General features: G+C 35.9%; 1 pseudogene; it reads right to left on the bottom strand.

The window, feature by feature from the left end:
• Window positions 1-3,191: 3,191 nt before the first annotated feature.
• Window positions 3,192-15,509, bottom strand: part of LOC107720971 (RNA 3'-terminal phosphate cyclase-like protein) — a 17,998-nt pseudogene continuing 5,680 nt past the window's right edge.

Genomic DNA, 15,509 nt, shown 5'->3' with positions numbered 1-15,509 from the left:
TGTGTACCATGGCGCCAGGCCCATCTCGGGACTCGAGAGTGTAACCAGTGCTGAAGCAATCCGAGCGGCGTGACTGCGGCTGTGGATGCCATATGCCTCAGGAGCCTCTGAAAGTGTTTCAGTGGTACCACCGTCCTGCCTCTGAAGGAACTCAGGTAGTTCAGCACCGACTGGGCACGTTCGTTGGTGAGACGTGCCGTCATACTCACCGAACCTAACTCCATACCAAGAAAAGAGATTCCCTGCACAAGGGAGAGCTTGCTCTCCTCTCGGTTGACATGAAGCCCCAACTGACTGAAGAGCCGAAGCACCAGGTCCCTGTGATCGCACAACTCCTCTCTTGACCGAGCCATGATGAGCCAGTCGTCGAGATAGTTAAGGATCCTAATGCCCACTTCCCATAGTGGGGCAAGGGTACCCGCGGCAACTTTCGTGAAGACACGGGGGGACAAGGAGAGCCCGACCTGGAGGACCTTGTACTGCCATGCGCGACCCTCAAACGCAAACTGCAGGAACAGTCTGTGACGAGGAAGGATCGAGACATGAAAGTACACGTCCTTCAGGTCGATCGCTGTAAACCAATCCTGGGCTTGAACGCATTTGATAACAAGTTTCTGCATCAACATCTTGAACGGGAGCTTGTGAAGAGCCCGATTCAAGACTCGCAGATCCAAGATAAGTCGAAGACCACTGCTTCTCTTGGGTACGATGAAGTAAGGGCTGTAAAACCCCTTCCTCGTCTCAGCTGGAGGGACTGACTCGATTGCATCCTTCGCCAATAGGACAGCGATCTCCTTGTGCAAGACAGAGGCGTCTCGGACTGCCACCGAAGTCTCGAGAACGCCGTTGAACTTGGGAGGTGCCTGGCTAACTGAATTGTGTAGCTGAGTCGAACTGTCAAGTGAGCCAGTGGGACGGGTTGGGCAGCGCAAGCCACGCTCCCAAACTCTGTACGAGTGGCACCAAAGGGACAGTCGACGTACCCGCAGTGGTGCAGCGATGGATAGTTGTGCTGGGTGGCCCAGAAGGCACCGCGTTCTGAGTCATCACAGCAAAACTCCCCGTGTCCCTGGAGGGACTGGCCAGAGATGCGTGGAGAGGTGTTGCGTCTCTGAACTGCGATCTCTTGGCCACTGGCGATAGGGGGCATCGTGGGTGAGGGTGAGGAAGCGGTGCGTCGCTCACTGTCAACCCATGGGCCTTTCAACCCGGAGGAAAAGGAAACTGCTCTTTTTGAAACTGCTCGCCGTTGAGCCAGCGGCGGAACAAAAAGAAAAGGGAAAAAAAGACTCTCCGCCCGGCCCTCCTTCGGGGGAAGGAGCGGCGCTGTCCTCACCACCTCATGAAGAGCAGTCTCTCACATCTTTCATACATTTTTATTTCAGTTTTAGTTATTTTAGTACATTAAGTTAAAATGAAAATGAGATGCTGCTTTGGCAACTAGCTAAAATAAAAATCTATTAAAGTTGATTTGCGAATTAACGAAAACATTTTTTATAGATTTAGTTAAAACCCTGGTGCAGCTGACCTCAATACTACTGACATGAATCAAACCCATACAATGCCTGCTCTGATTTCATGAAGTCTTTAACAGTAGTTGCATATTTCGCAAGCGAGTGCATCCTGCAAACGTATCTGTCATTGCCGTTTGGTGTACTGTGTTATTATTACGCGTCCTGGAATGGGATTGTGCAATGGAGAAAGATAAGCCGTGCGGGCCTCAATACTCCTCTATGGGACGGACTGAAGCGTGAGTTAAAGGTGCAGAAATGCAGAATGACTCGAGATTATCAAATGGCTGAGAAACGCAGAGAGGTTAAAAAAAAAAAAAAATTAAAAAAAAAAAAAAAAAAAAAAGGGTTAATGTGAAATTCTAATAAAAATACCAAAAAAGGAGTTAATGTAGATAACTAAAATTAAAACTAACATCATAAAAAAACGTTATTTTAAATAAAATATTTTGTAAAAATTATTTTATTTCAGTTAGTTAACTAAAACTATAAAGACACAAAAAAAACTAATACAATTACTAAAACTTCAAATAAAATAAAATGAAAATATAAAAATAAAAACAAATTCAAAATATCCATAAAAACTATAATAGTATCTCGATGCTACTAAAAACACACTGATCAAAAGGCAAAATTATGTAGATTTTATAGGCATTTTCAGCATAAATCTCCTGCACATATATATGAATTTGGAGTCCACAGAAGTCGATCCACTGGAGGTGAAACATGTGTTGGCACCGTCAATCTTCAGTTATCATAGTACTGTACTTGACAGGCACACAGCACCGGCACCATGATAACTGAAAATGGACAATTCATGACGGCAGAGAGAAAACTGCTGGATCCCCACGCAAACGTAATGCACAACAGGATAGATGGAATATTATCACTGGGAAAAGACAGTTCTGGATGTCTCGGTTTTTATTGCAAGATTTCTGTCTTATAGAATCAACAGACTTATTTTCTTAATCAATGCTATTTAATTTCTAATGTATTTTGTTCCCTTAATGGCATCAAAAAACCTTTAGGAAAAATAAATCACTTCCAAATGAGTGATGTTTATGTTTGTCACTTGGATGAACTAATACAAGTTTATACATACATTTTTCAACATTCATAATAATCAGAAATGTATCTTGAGCAGCAGATCAGCATATTAGAATGATTTCTGAAGATCATGTGACACTGAAGACTGGAGTAATGATGCTGAAAATACAGCTTTGATCACAGAAATAAATTATATTTCAACAGATATTCACATAGAAAACAGTTATTTTAAAATGTAATAATATTTCACAATTTTTACTGTATTTCTGATTAAATAAAGCAGACTCGATGAGCAGAACAGACTTCTTTCAAAAACATTAAAAATGTTACTGACCTCTAACTTGTGAATGGTAACTAGAGTACATTAAACATACATCAAAAATATCAAAACAATAATCAGAAATACAATTTTAGTGTTAATAGGTAAAATATTTTATGTATTACAAAAAACACTAAAAGAGCATCTGTGTCAAATAGGTACCAAGTAGTCTTTCTGTGTCACATGGAGCACTAGCAACTGTTTTAAACAGTTTTAAATGGCATTTGATTATTTTTGTACATTTCTGAACATTTACTGGAACACCTGCAGTCAGATCCCTGAAAAACACTTCCCTGGCATTTATTAATTTGCTCTGGTCGTGTGTGTTTGCGAGCACTTACGTGTAGGGTGAGAGGGGTCCTAACAGCGACTTAGACACATCTTGTTGGCCTAACGTCATGTACAAGAGAGCCAAACTCTGATTGGTTGAATCCACACAGCCACCCTGCAAAACACAATAATGTCACACTCGAGGGGTCACAGGAGGGTTATTATAGTTAAATGAAAACTAAAACCATTAAAAAACTCTTAAAACTAAATGAACAATAACTGAAAATTATTTTATTTTAGGTATAGCTGTCAAGGAAACTGTTTTTATTTAGTTTAACTTGATGTACTAAAACAACAAACTAAAACTGAAAAAAAATAAAAATAAAAAATCAAATATTTAACAAAAAATTAAACAGATTTAATTTCAGCTAGTTACCAAGGAAACATTTTCATTTCATTTTCAACTTGATGTACTAAAATAACTCAAGTAAAAAAAAAGAAAATAAGAAAAAAAAAAGAAAAAAAATGTACTAAAATAACAAAAACTGAAATAAAAATGAATCAAATTTTTTCAAAAAAACTTGATATACTAAAATAACAAAAACTCAAACAAAAGCTAATAAAAAAAACAAAAAAACAAAATGTACTAAAATAACTAAAACTAAAATAAACATTAATAAATATAAAAAAAACAACCTGATGTACTAAAATAGCTTAAATGAAATAAAAATTAATACTATTGCATTTCATGTGGAAAATCAACTGTTTAAAAAAAAAAAAGACTGCTAGTTTTCATAAAAATATATAGATTTATAAAATAAATTTTAAAAAAAATTAGTTTGGCCTGTAAAAAAAAACAAAAACGTTCTAGTACTAATAAGTCCTAATAAATTGCTACTCCGTTATGCATTTCATGTGGAAAATCAAAGAAATAAGCTAAACAAATCTAGCAGAAACAATTGTGACATAATAAATCAGGCCTTTTAGTTCATTAATATGATGATAAAATAATAACTATGGGGCTTTTATACACAGTCCTCTAAGATAATAAATGATTAGCATATTCATATACATTATGGCATTAATATGATTCTACAACAACATAGCAGACAAAAAAAACAATATCTTTGTCTTTCATTTCATAGCACGAAACAGGAAGATCTGACCCATCGGCATTCATGAACAGACTCAGAACATGAACCTGGACACACAATTAACTAAAAAACATAACTGTACGTCCTCATTTAAAGAGACAGTGGCGCGTTTAGGAACATTACACTTGCATTTAGAATGAAAAACTACAAAAATTTAAACAAGTCAATCCTCACCAAGAAATGACACTCCAGTAAGACCCAGAAGAGACACTCAGGTCCTGATGAGCGGCTTGATTTGATGGTCTAACGTTCATTTTTTTGTATCATGATGGATGTGAAACGCTCTGAAACTTTCCCACAACGCCTGCTGGAAAAGTCCCAAACATTTCTCTCCGTGAGCGTTAATGAAGGTGAGACTCTGCATCCCTCTCAGAGACGAGACCTCAACGCTCTCCACGTGATATCGCTGTCATATTCTCCATCTGACAAATCGTCAAATGTAATTATGCGGCCGCACACTGAACGTCTTTGTCAAACCTGCATGTTTTCAAGACATGAGATCTCCAGAAACAACCGTCTGTGCTCAGAATCAGGCCACGAAGAGCCTGAAGATCGTGTTTCAGCAGAAAAATTCGTATTTATTTAAAGATTCATCAGCAGCAGAGCAAGAAGAAAGCAATTAATAAAAGATATAAAATTAACAAATGACGTTTAGGATTATTACAAGACAAAAATCCTAAAATACACTGAAGTGATTTATAAAATTTTTTTTTTTTTTTTAATGTAGCAGTTAAACATATCAAAGTAAAAACATTCGCTAAGAATTAGGGTTGGGTACCGAAACCCGGTACCAATATGGGTTAGGGTTAGGGTTAGGCTTATACCTATGTAACCGGTATGTACTAGAACCGAATCCGAACGGTGCCTCATTTCGGTGCCATGCCTGAGCGATCGATTGAAATATTTGTCCTCAGGTTCTCCGAAACAGACGTAAGAAGCATCATCGCGGCACCGCACGTGAAAAATAATTTCCCGCACTGAGAAAATGCACGTGAACTCAAGTCGGAAAGCTCTAATAATACAAATCCAACACATCTTTGTAGTTACGAGCGTGTCCATGTTGTTTTCACATTCCGACTTAAAAGCACAACTCGGGAAATGAGAGCATCTGAGGAGCGCGTGAATGCAGTAATTACACTTGCTCTGACTGCAGCAGGTAGCCTTCAGTTAACTAAGCTAAACATGCTTAAATTAAATGCCTAAAGCTAAACCTCCCTTGTATTCACATTTCTAAACCTGTTGTCCAACAAAAGAGAAAATTATAACCTTTTTACTCCACAACACCAGTCAAACGCTTCCTTTTGTGATCTGATGAGGCAGAAGATATGATACAATACATCGATTAGCAATGGATAATTATAAATATACTTAATTATTATGAAAATACCAGAGATGGCTTGAATAAAACAGAAACTCTATTGTCGCAGTTGAGTGTTTATTGTCTGTGTTTTATCATTCAAAACGTTTATATGTTCTGTTTACTCAGTTACAAATATAATAGCATGCCTTTGTCCATATAAGGGATTTCCTGGAGGGTCATGAGCTCTCTACTTCTGTGACTGGATATGTGGATTTTCTGTGCGAGGGCGCCCTCTGGCGTCCAGTATGAATGAAACAGACATCATGTGTTTATAGTGCTAATGGCCAATTCATAATTTTTTGGGGAATTTTGATTTATTAATTTTTTTAATAAGTATCGGTTCAGGCACCGGAACCGTTTTAAAAGTATCGATTTGGCACCGGTATCGAAAAAAAAAACCAAACGATACCCAACCCTACTAAAAAAAAAGAAATTATACTTTGATTTTAAAAAAATTAAGCCTAATTTAGGGTCATTACGATTTTATACATTGTGACAATGTTTTCATAACAATTAAACTCATTTTACCTCAAAATTCTCAAAATGTAAAATTTTTTTTTTACATTTTATTAAGGGTTATTATAGTTAACTAGAATTCAAACTGAAATTAAAATTACAACAATTAAAAATACATTTTTGTTAAGCAAATAAAATAAGCAAATAAAATATATTTTTATTATTTCAGCAAGCCTAATTTAGGGTTCATACGATTTTATACATTGTGACAATGTTTTCATAACAATTAAACTCATTTTACCTCAAAATTCTCAAAATGTAAAAATTTTTTTTAACATTTTATTAAGGGTTATTATAGTTAACTAGAATTCAAACTGAAATTAAAATTACAACAATTAAAAATAAATTTTTGTTAAGCAAATAAAATAAGCAAATAAAATATATTTTTATTATTTCAGCTAGTTGCCAAGGCAACATTTCTCATTTTGTTTAAATTGATGTACTAAAATAACTAAAACTAAACAAAAATTAATAAAAACTATAACTATAAACCACACAAAATCACAAACTTTAAAATTTAAAAACTTAAAAATATAAAAATAACAACATTCAAAATATGAATAAAAACTATCAAAGTATCACTATATTTAAAGTATTATTTAATAATAAATATCATACTGTCTGGTCTAAATGTTTTAGCTCATAAATTAAAGGCTAAATACTATTACATACTATCATGATATTAAAAAACTAAATATTTAATATATAAATAATATTAAATGACAAAATACAATGAGACAAATGTTTTTCATTTTCATGAAAATAATGTGAATAATAGACTTTGTTTTTCCATGCAAAAAAGAATTTTGATTTTGCAGTGAAATATGATGCTCGCGGCGGTCGATACTCTCGTACACACTGACACAAACAAGGACACGAGCGTGTCAGTGACCGTACAACTCTGCCAAAACATGCTCAATACAAACAAGCGCATGCGTCACTCAGAAAACTGCTGAAAATAGCCCGACTCATTCTCAACAACACAAAAACAACATCTCTGAGTGCTGGCTGATCAATGATCGACTGCTGGAAACAGCAGCATCTGACGATAGAAGAGCTCATGCAGGCAGTGAAACAGAGAATTTTACCAAGTGAAAATAAAATGTGCAAAATTATGCTATTGTGTTATTAACATGTTTGGATATCAAGAACAGGTTTCATTTTGGACAAAAACACCGTAGTAAAACACTCCCATATTTCCTGCACCGCCATATGACAACATGTTCAAAACAACCATGTCTTCTTGAAACAAAAAGCCTTTTAAAGCTGCAGCACGTTGTTTCTGCACCATCAAAAAAAATTTCGAAAATAATGACTGTTTCAAACAGGTTTCAAACACTGCACCTGTCTGCCATTGGTTGAACAACAAGTAGCCCCGCCCCCAACATTAAAGCATTGACTGATGCGTCCTGTCAGCCCATTCTGGTAGTATTCATATATATATATAGAATACTCTGTTTAACGTTTACTTCAGTGTTTGACTGAAGTAAACGCATTACTTTGACAGTCTGACAGAATAATGCACATAAACAATGAACAGGGGATGGGGATAGAAAATATAATTAACCTGACAGAAAATCAAAGGAAGTCTATGCAATGTCTTCACTAATAAAGTCAAACAAACTAGGGGTCGACTGATTATCGGCACCGATATCAAGCTTTTTAATGGTTATCGGAATCGGTCATTTTCAAAACTGATTTGCCGATAAAATAATTTAAAAGCATTTAAAGAAAGTTTTTGTCAGAGCCCTTGTTATTCTTAATTTTGACATGAATTTTAATTTTTACACCAGACATATATATCAGCTCAAAATATCGGTTTACTTGATCTGTAATAATCGGTATCAGCCCTGAAAAACACATATCGCTCGACCCCTGATACAAACGTGTGTTTGGTGATGCTCACCCTATAGATCTCCTCCAGCAGTAGTTTAGCGCAGTTTCTGCCCAAGTCCTCCGGCAGCACCGGATCTCCCTGACCCTGCGGCGTGGACATGACCTCAGCGCCGAGAAAAGTGCCGTTCACCGTCTCAGCAACCAGCGTCAGGCCGAACCCTGGAGACCTGCACACAACACACAGTGCATTAGTCATTTCACCGTGACCACGTACTCACTGGTTACTAGTGGTCGACCAATATGGGTTTTTTGACAGCCGATACCGATGCCGATATCTTGGAAAGCAGGGTGGTCGATGGCCGATATAATTTTATTTTAATTCGTATTTAAGAAATTTAAGTAACGAACCCGCACACTATCAATACTTGCTAATTCTTAACCTTTATTAAACGCAACGTTTCTGTCCACTTACCTTCATCAGGCAAATGCACATCAAATGTACAGACTTATTTTTGATTCAACTTTTTGTTTGATTTTGTTCCCATGCACCTATTGTCGTTTCAGGTGTGCTGAGTTTACGTTGATCGAGTATTTAAAAAATTTGAAATAATTTGAAAATGGATTAAAAAAATAATCGTGTAAAATAAACATACTTATACTCTAGAAGACAAAGCATTTTTCACAAATAAATACATATTTAATAAAAATACAATTAAAAAGGAAGTAAACACTGTAACCAACAGGGCACTCAGTATTCTGGGAAGTTTGTATGCATTGGGAATCTTTTTTTCAAATAAAGCCAAGGTAACACTCATTTTACATACAGCACACAGTGAAAATTACATGAATATGTAGTATTCATATAATATAGTGGGCAAATGCATAAAGCGCAGCATAATTTGAAATCAATCACGAGTTTAAAGTTTGTCGATCCAGTGAAGCTGAACTCTCCTCCTGTCCGGTGTCTGCATTCAATTTGCACGGACCGACCGTCACGGAACACGCAATCATGCAGGTCACATGCACACTTCACAAGATCTCAACTAGATTCGACTAAGTCTGCAAGGTTTGTGAAATTAAATGTTCATTAGTCATTCAAAGATTTTTTAAATTATATAAATGCGTATTTGCGGAATGCTGACGGCAAACGAGAAAGTATTATAATGTTTGCCTTTCTATTACTAATAATATTAAAGCAATCGTTATAATACTTTTTTGTATACATTTTAATTCCTTTGTTTAACAGTTATATCTGATTATTAGATAGACTTCTATCCATATTAGACAGAACTGAACGACAACAGCGAACAAGAGGGAGAATGTGAGCGGTGTGTGCTCACTCAGGCGCTGCCGCAGCCGTTCTCGGTGCCGTCAAAATAAAAGTCCGACACGCCGTCAAAATAAAACACATCGAACACATCGGCCAAACAGAAAAACTTATCGGCCAATGCCGATATTTGAAAAATGCCAGATATCGGCCGATATATCGGCCTTGGCGATATATCGGTCGACCACTACTGGTTACTAACACGAGATTGAGTTGCTGCTATGGTGTTCTGGGTGGTTACTAGGGCATTGCTAGGGTGGTTACTAGGGCGTTGCTAGGGTGGTTACTAGGGCATTGCTAGGGTGGTTACTAAGGCATTGCTAGGTCATTGAAGTTTCTTCGCAACTAAACCCCCCTTTACGCCAAGGTTCAATAAAAATCCCTTAATTATTGGCAAACAGTTCAGCATTAAGCCATCAGCTCAGACTGACTGACAGCAGCGACTCACTTCCCAGAGCTGGCTCCCTTCATGTGGTCGGTGTAGATGTAAATATCCGGGATGAATTTGTTCAGGATGCTCCTGGCCGAGTCCACGATCCTGTTGGCCATCTGAGGAGAAACTCGCACAGAGAATCTGACACACGGTCAAGGATCAACACTAAACACCAGTGCTGTGACACGTCAACAAAAAACACTCGAAGGCTAGATGACACTGCTTTAATTTAACTGGTTAATATTTAACTTTAAAAAGTGTTAATCAAAAATCTGGGGCCGTATTCACAAAACATCTTAAGGAAATATAATAGCTCCTAACTTGCAGATTTAGGAGAAACTCTTAAAAAATAATAGGCATGTCAGTCCTAATTTTAGGACTCCTAAATTTTTGCTCTTAAAGTATTTGACAAAGCCTGTTTCTACCAATGAAAAAAAAAGTTAAAAAAAAAGATAATTGCGATTTTTCTCTCTCACAATTCTGACTTTTTTCACATAATTATAAAAAGATAAAAACTTGCAATTGCGAGAAAAAAGTAAATTGTGAGATAAAAAGTAGCGATTACCTTTTTTATTTTTTATTCAGTGGCAGAAACGGGCTTTAGGGCTGCAACAAACTATTATTCTGATAATCGATTAATCTAATGATGGTCAGAACGATTAATCGACTAATCGGTGATTATTTCGCTGATTAATCGGTAGGCTTTGATTTTGAAAATATTGTGTTATACATATTCTAACATAAATAAAACAAGGTAATCACTTCAGGTTTTTGAAAATGTCAAGCAATTATATTACTATTATTTTTTTTACAATACAAATGTATTTGGCACAGATAATGAGATGACAGGGAGACATTCTCATTTACCATTTAATTAACTATGAAAAAAGTGAGTGACTGACTGATGCATTAATCTGCCTAACATCTCCTTTTGTAAATCATATGGATGCACCTAAGCGAAGAATGGAAAATTACTTTGACGCGAGTGTATAGAGGACTTTACACATGACAGCATTTTTTGTTCTGCCCACACTCTACAAGCGCCAAATGTGTGTGTCTTCTGTTGGATTTCATCTGGAAGAGCTGCACAACAGCGCCACACTGGTCAAACCGCATTATTGCAGGCCCTTACATTAGGTCACATGAGATCAAACGACTACTCGACAACAAAAATATGTTGAAAATTTTTTTTCTTGTCAATAATGTCGACTAATCGTTTCAGCCCTATAATGGGCTTCCATAAAAACCAGCTCCTAAATCTGTGAAAAGTTAGCCTACATTTTAAACTCTTTATTTGAACATGGCTATATTTTTATTTTAAAAACTTTATTTGAATATAGCAACAATTTCATTTTAAAAACTTTATTTGAATATGGCAACATTTTATTTTAAAAAACTATTTGAATATGGCTATAATTTCATTTTAAAAACTTTATTTGAATATGGCAACAATTTTATTTAAAAAAACTTTGAATATGGCATTTGATTACTAAATGACAGAGACCCTTCCCCCATCAGCCAATCATAGTTAGTAAGCTTGATGACATCATCCACAGCAACGAGCTCAACCCCGCCCCTTTCTCTTAGCTTAAGATTTCCACCCATTCCTTAGTAAAAGTTGCTCTCAGCAGCTTTGTAAATAGGTTTGAAGAGGAAACTCTTACCCGAGAGGTTTTCCTGCCATTTAGGAGAACTCTTAGTGGTAAGATAAAATGTTTTGGAAATTTCAACTAATATTGTGGAACTTTTTTGACAGAATTCCTGGTAACCGGTTTTATCATCAATGGAAGGATACGCTGTTCCCCGGATCCTCTTGATTTTTCCCGGTTCCGTGAGCTGAACGGGTTTCATGGAGCGGCGAACGGGACAAGTGAAGAGCACCTCACCTCCTCCTGCAGGAGCCATGCCTCGCTTCAGCACCTACAAACCAGATCAGCAACACAACGCTAGAACACAACACAACCATTTGCATTTATGCATGTGCAGATGCTTTTATCCAAGGCGACTTGCATTGCATTCAATGTAAACGCTGCATTACTTCATGCATTCACTGGGAAACTGAGCCAAGTTAATAGACTAATAGTTTCAAAAAGGTTTCTGTTTGACACACACTACTGACAAACCTTTATTTCCAGACCGTCTCCATCAATCCCAAACTTCTTCATCAAAGGAATAGCAGTGACCTTCAGAAGATCCACCTAGAGAACATGAGCATTTTATACCGATAATTAGACATCAAAGCAGAAAAATCAAATGTGATTACTATAATATTACCACACACACTCTCAGAATAACAGTCGACAGATACTGGATTGTGGCGAAAACTAATGAAAAGTAGGACAATCTGGACAAAAAAAGTTTTAAAAAACAGTTATATGAACAAAAATGAAATTTATTAAAAGGTTCACAATAATGTCTTGATATAAAAAAAAAACATAATAATAAAAATAAAAAAAATCCAGTAACAAACAGATGTGCTTTATCACACGCACATTTTATACCGATAATTAGACATCAAAGCAGAAGAATCAGATGTGATTACTATAATATTACCACACACACTCTCAGAATAACAGTCGACAGATACTGGATTGTGGCGAAAACTAATGAAAAGTAGGAAAATCTGGACAAAATTGTGTTATATGAACAAACATGAAATTTATTAAAAGGTTCACAATAATGTCTTGAAATAAAAAAATTAAATAAAAAAAATAATCCAATAACAAACAGCTGTGCTTTATCACAGGCATTTTTTTATTATTATTTTATTATCATGAAATTTATAAGTGTAACAAGAAATGGAGAGAAATACAAAATTTCTAGAAGTAACATCAGCTCAACTCAAGTGTAATTCAGTATACAGTATGTCCATGTGCCCTCATATAAACTTTATACCATGCTCAGTTTTTAGATGTATATATTTCACCTTGCTCTTATGTTTGTTTTGCACATTGGTGTATGCAAATTTCAATCTTGTTATATTTTTCATATTCATTCATACCGTGTTATTCTTTATGATTCTTTCTTTTATTGTTACTTCACATTACATTATATTCATATTAATGTCTTATGTTACACAAATACTCAAGTATTATTCATTTATTCTCTTTATTTCCATTTATACTCATATGTGACCCTGGAGCACAAAACCAGTCAATTTTTGGAAATTGAGATTTATACATCATCTGAAAGCTGAATAAATAAGCTTCCCATTGATGCATGGTTTGTTATGATAGGCTGAATATTTGGCTGAGATACAACTATTTGAAAATCTGGAATCTGAGGGTGCAAAAAAATCTAAATATTGAGAAAATCATCTTTAAATTTGTCCAAATGAAGTTCTTAGCAATGCATATTACTAATCAAAAATTAAGTTTTGATATATTTACAGTAATAAACTTACAAAACATCTTCATGGAATGATTGGCATGATTTTTGGCATAAAAGAAAAATCGATAATTTTGACCCATACAATGTATTTTTGGTTATTGCTACAAATATACCCCAGCGACTTAAGACTGCTTTTATGCTCCAGGGTCACATATTCCATTGACGTAGTATATTTTTCTTTATTTGACATAAGAAAGTACATCTTGTTATGCTTAAGTGATGTTTGGATAGGATGTTGGAAACGTATTCTCTGCAAAAATATTTTTATATGCAAGGATGTTTGCTAAATTTGTCTTTCGTGGTACAGCGGGTTCTTTTCCAAGAGCTGGTGTTTGCCATTTGCAGAGTGAGATTTGAAAATGACCAAGATCTGCTGTTTCTGCTCAAAAGGTGTAAAACCACAGCCTGTCAGCCTCATCTGTGTTTTTATCTGATCTCATCTATCGCACCTCATTGTCATGTCAACATCACCTGACCTAGCTTTGAGCTTCAAGTTAATAAGACAGTGACACAATGGATAAAATCGATCAGACATAAAGATCTTGTGATGTTGTAAGAGGATGCAAGTCTTTAGTATATAAATTATTCCAATTGGCTTATCAGACATCTGCTTCTTTTCTTCTGCTCATATCACATGCTCCAAATGCCTTAGTCTTTTGACTTCTGAGGATTATTATACTTTGGTTAAATCTCTTAGAGATTTTAAGTAGAATATATACTCAGTTTGAACTTTGTAATCATTTTTTTTTTAAAGCTTTTTCTTTAGCTTTAATATTTCATTTCTGTAATTGTTATCATTTATGATTTTGTCTTAAAATTAGGCTTGCCACGATAGACGGTGCTGACGGTGTTAAGCTGCAACACTTACGGTTATGTCACTTGCCCACCGCGATGCTGTCAATACAGGAGACAAACCAATGGGCCTCTGGCTGCTCGCTGTCTGTGCGTGATGGTCATCGACAAAAATAAATAAATAAATAAAACTTCTGTCGTATTTTTATTTGTTTTGTTAATAAAAGTTATGTTTTATATATACGCTAAAGTGAGTTTGACGTTGTATTTTGTTGTTGCATTCAAGCAATTGACGCCGAATTGCCGCTAATTCGAAAGTGAAAGTAAAATGCGCACGGTGCTTTTAAGCTATTCAAACGCGAAGGAAAGCGAGGAAAAGAGGGGAAATTCAAACGAACTAAAAATGAACAATTCCTTTACCTTCAAGCCGAATTGCCGCTATTTGAAAGTGAAAGTAAAATGCGCACGCCGCTTTTACAAGCTATTTAAAAGAGCCAAAGCAAAAACCAAAACAACAACACTATTTTTTAGATATGCTGTTGTTTGTAATTGCTCCTGCTGTTTGTTTGCTTTTGATATACGGTTTTATCCTGATTAAAGCTTTAGTACAGCACAATACATGATTGGGTTGTAGCATTTTTGTAAAGTAATTGTTTCATTTGTAAAAGTAAGAAGTGTTTGCTTATTAACAAAATCTAGTGTACTGGCATTGAACTCGCGTAGATTGAGGAAGCTGTCCTCCGTAAAATGTGCAGCACAGAGAGCTATATTGGGATTATAATTTTCAGGAACAGAGTTAAGAAAGAATTTTAACCATTTTTAATTTTAAAGGGTTAGTTCACCCAAAAATGAAAATAACCCCGTGATTTACTCACCTTCAAGCCATCCTAGGTGTATATGACTTTCTTCTCTCAGACGAATCCAATCGGAGTTATATTAAAAAAATATCCTGGCTCTTCCAAGCTTTACAATGGCAGTGAATGGGTGTTATTTTTCAACAGTCCAAAAAAGCGCATCCATCCATCATAAAAAGTGCCTCACACGGCTCTGGGGGGGGTGAATAAAGGCCTCCTGAAGCGAATCGATGCGTTTTTGTAACAAAAATATCCATATTTAAAATGTTATAGTTTTATTATATACAATATTTTTTTAATATAACTCCGACTGGATTTGTCTGAAAGAAGAAAGTCATATACACCTAGGATGCCTTGAGGGTGAGTAAATCATGGGCTAATTTTCATTTTTGGGTGAACTATCCCTTTAACCAACAAAGAGGCCCTGCAATCAGAGTTTCGACGGCATGGCAACAACACTCTACCACAACAACTCTTCCTCTTCTCTAAAGCAGCCCAACATGGCCACGCCCCCTTTTTAAATGTAAATTTTAGGGTTTGTGATGTCACAAACGCAGGAAGAAGCTCATCGTAGTCTTTTTTTTGTAGTCCTTTAAATAGGACTCCCTTTGCATTGAACTCTGAGCGTCGTAACTTTGCAGACGTTGTTTATGCTCTAACAGCAACATTACACACAAACTTAAGTTAAAAAAGTGAAATC

Source organism: Sinocyclocheilus rhinocerous, unplaced genomic scaffold, assembly GCF_001515625.1.
Source record: "Sinocyclocheilus rhinocerous isolate Xijiao unplaced genomic scaffold, SAMN03320098_v1.1 scaffold4256, whole genome shotgun sequence".
Classification (NCBI taxonomy): Eukaryota; Metazoa; Chordata; class Actinopteri; order Cypriniformes; family Cyprinidae; genus Sinocyclocheilus; species Sinocyclocheilus rhinocerous.
Note: the sequence above shows the minus strand (reverse complement) of the source record. Positions and strands in the feature narration are given on the sequence as shown.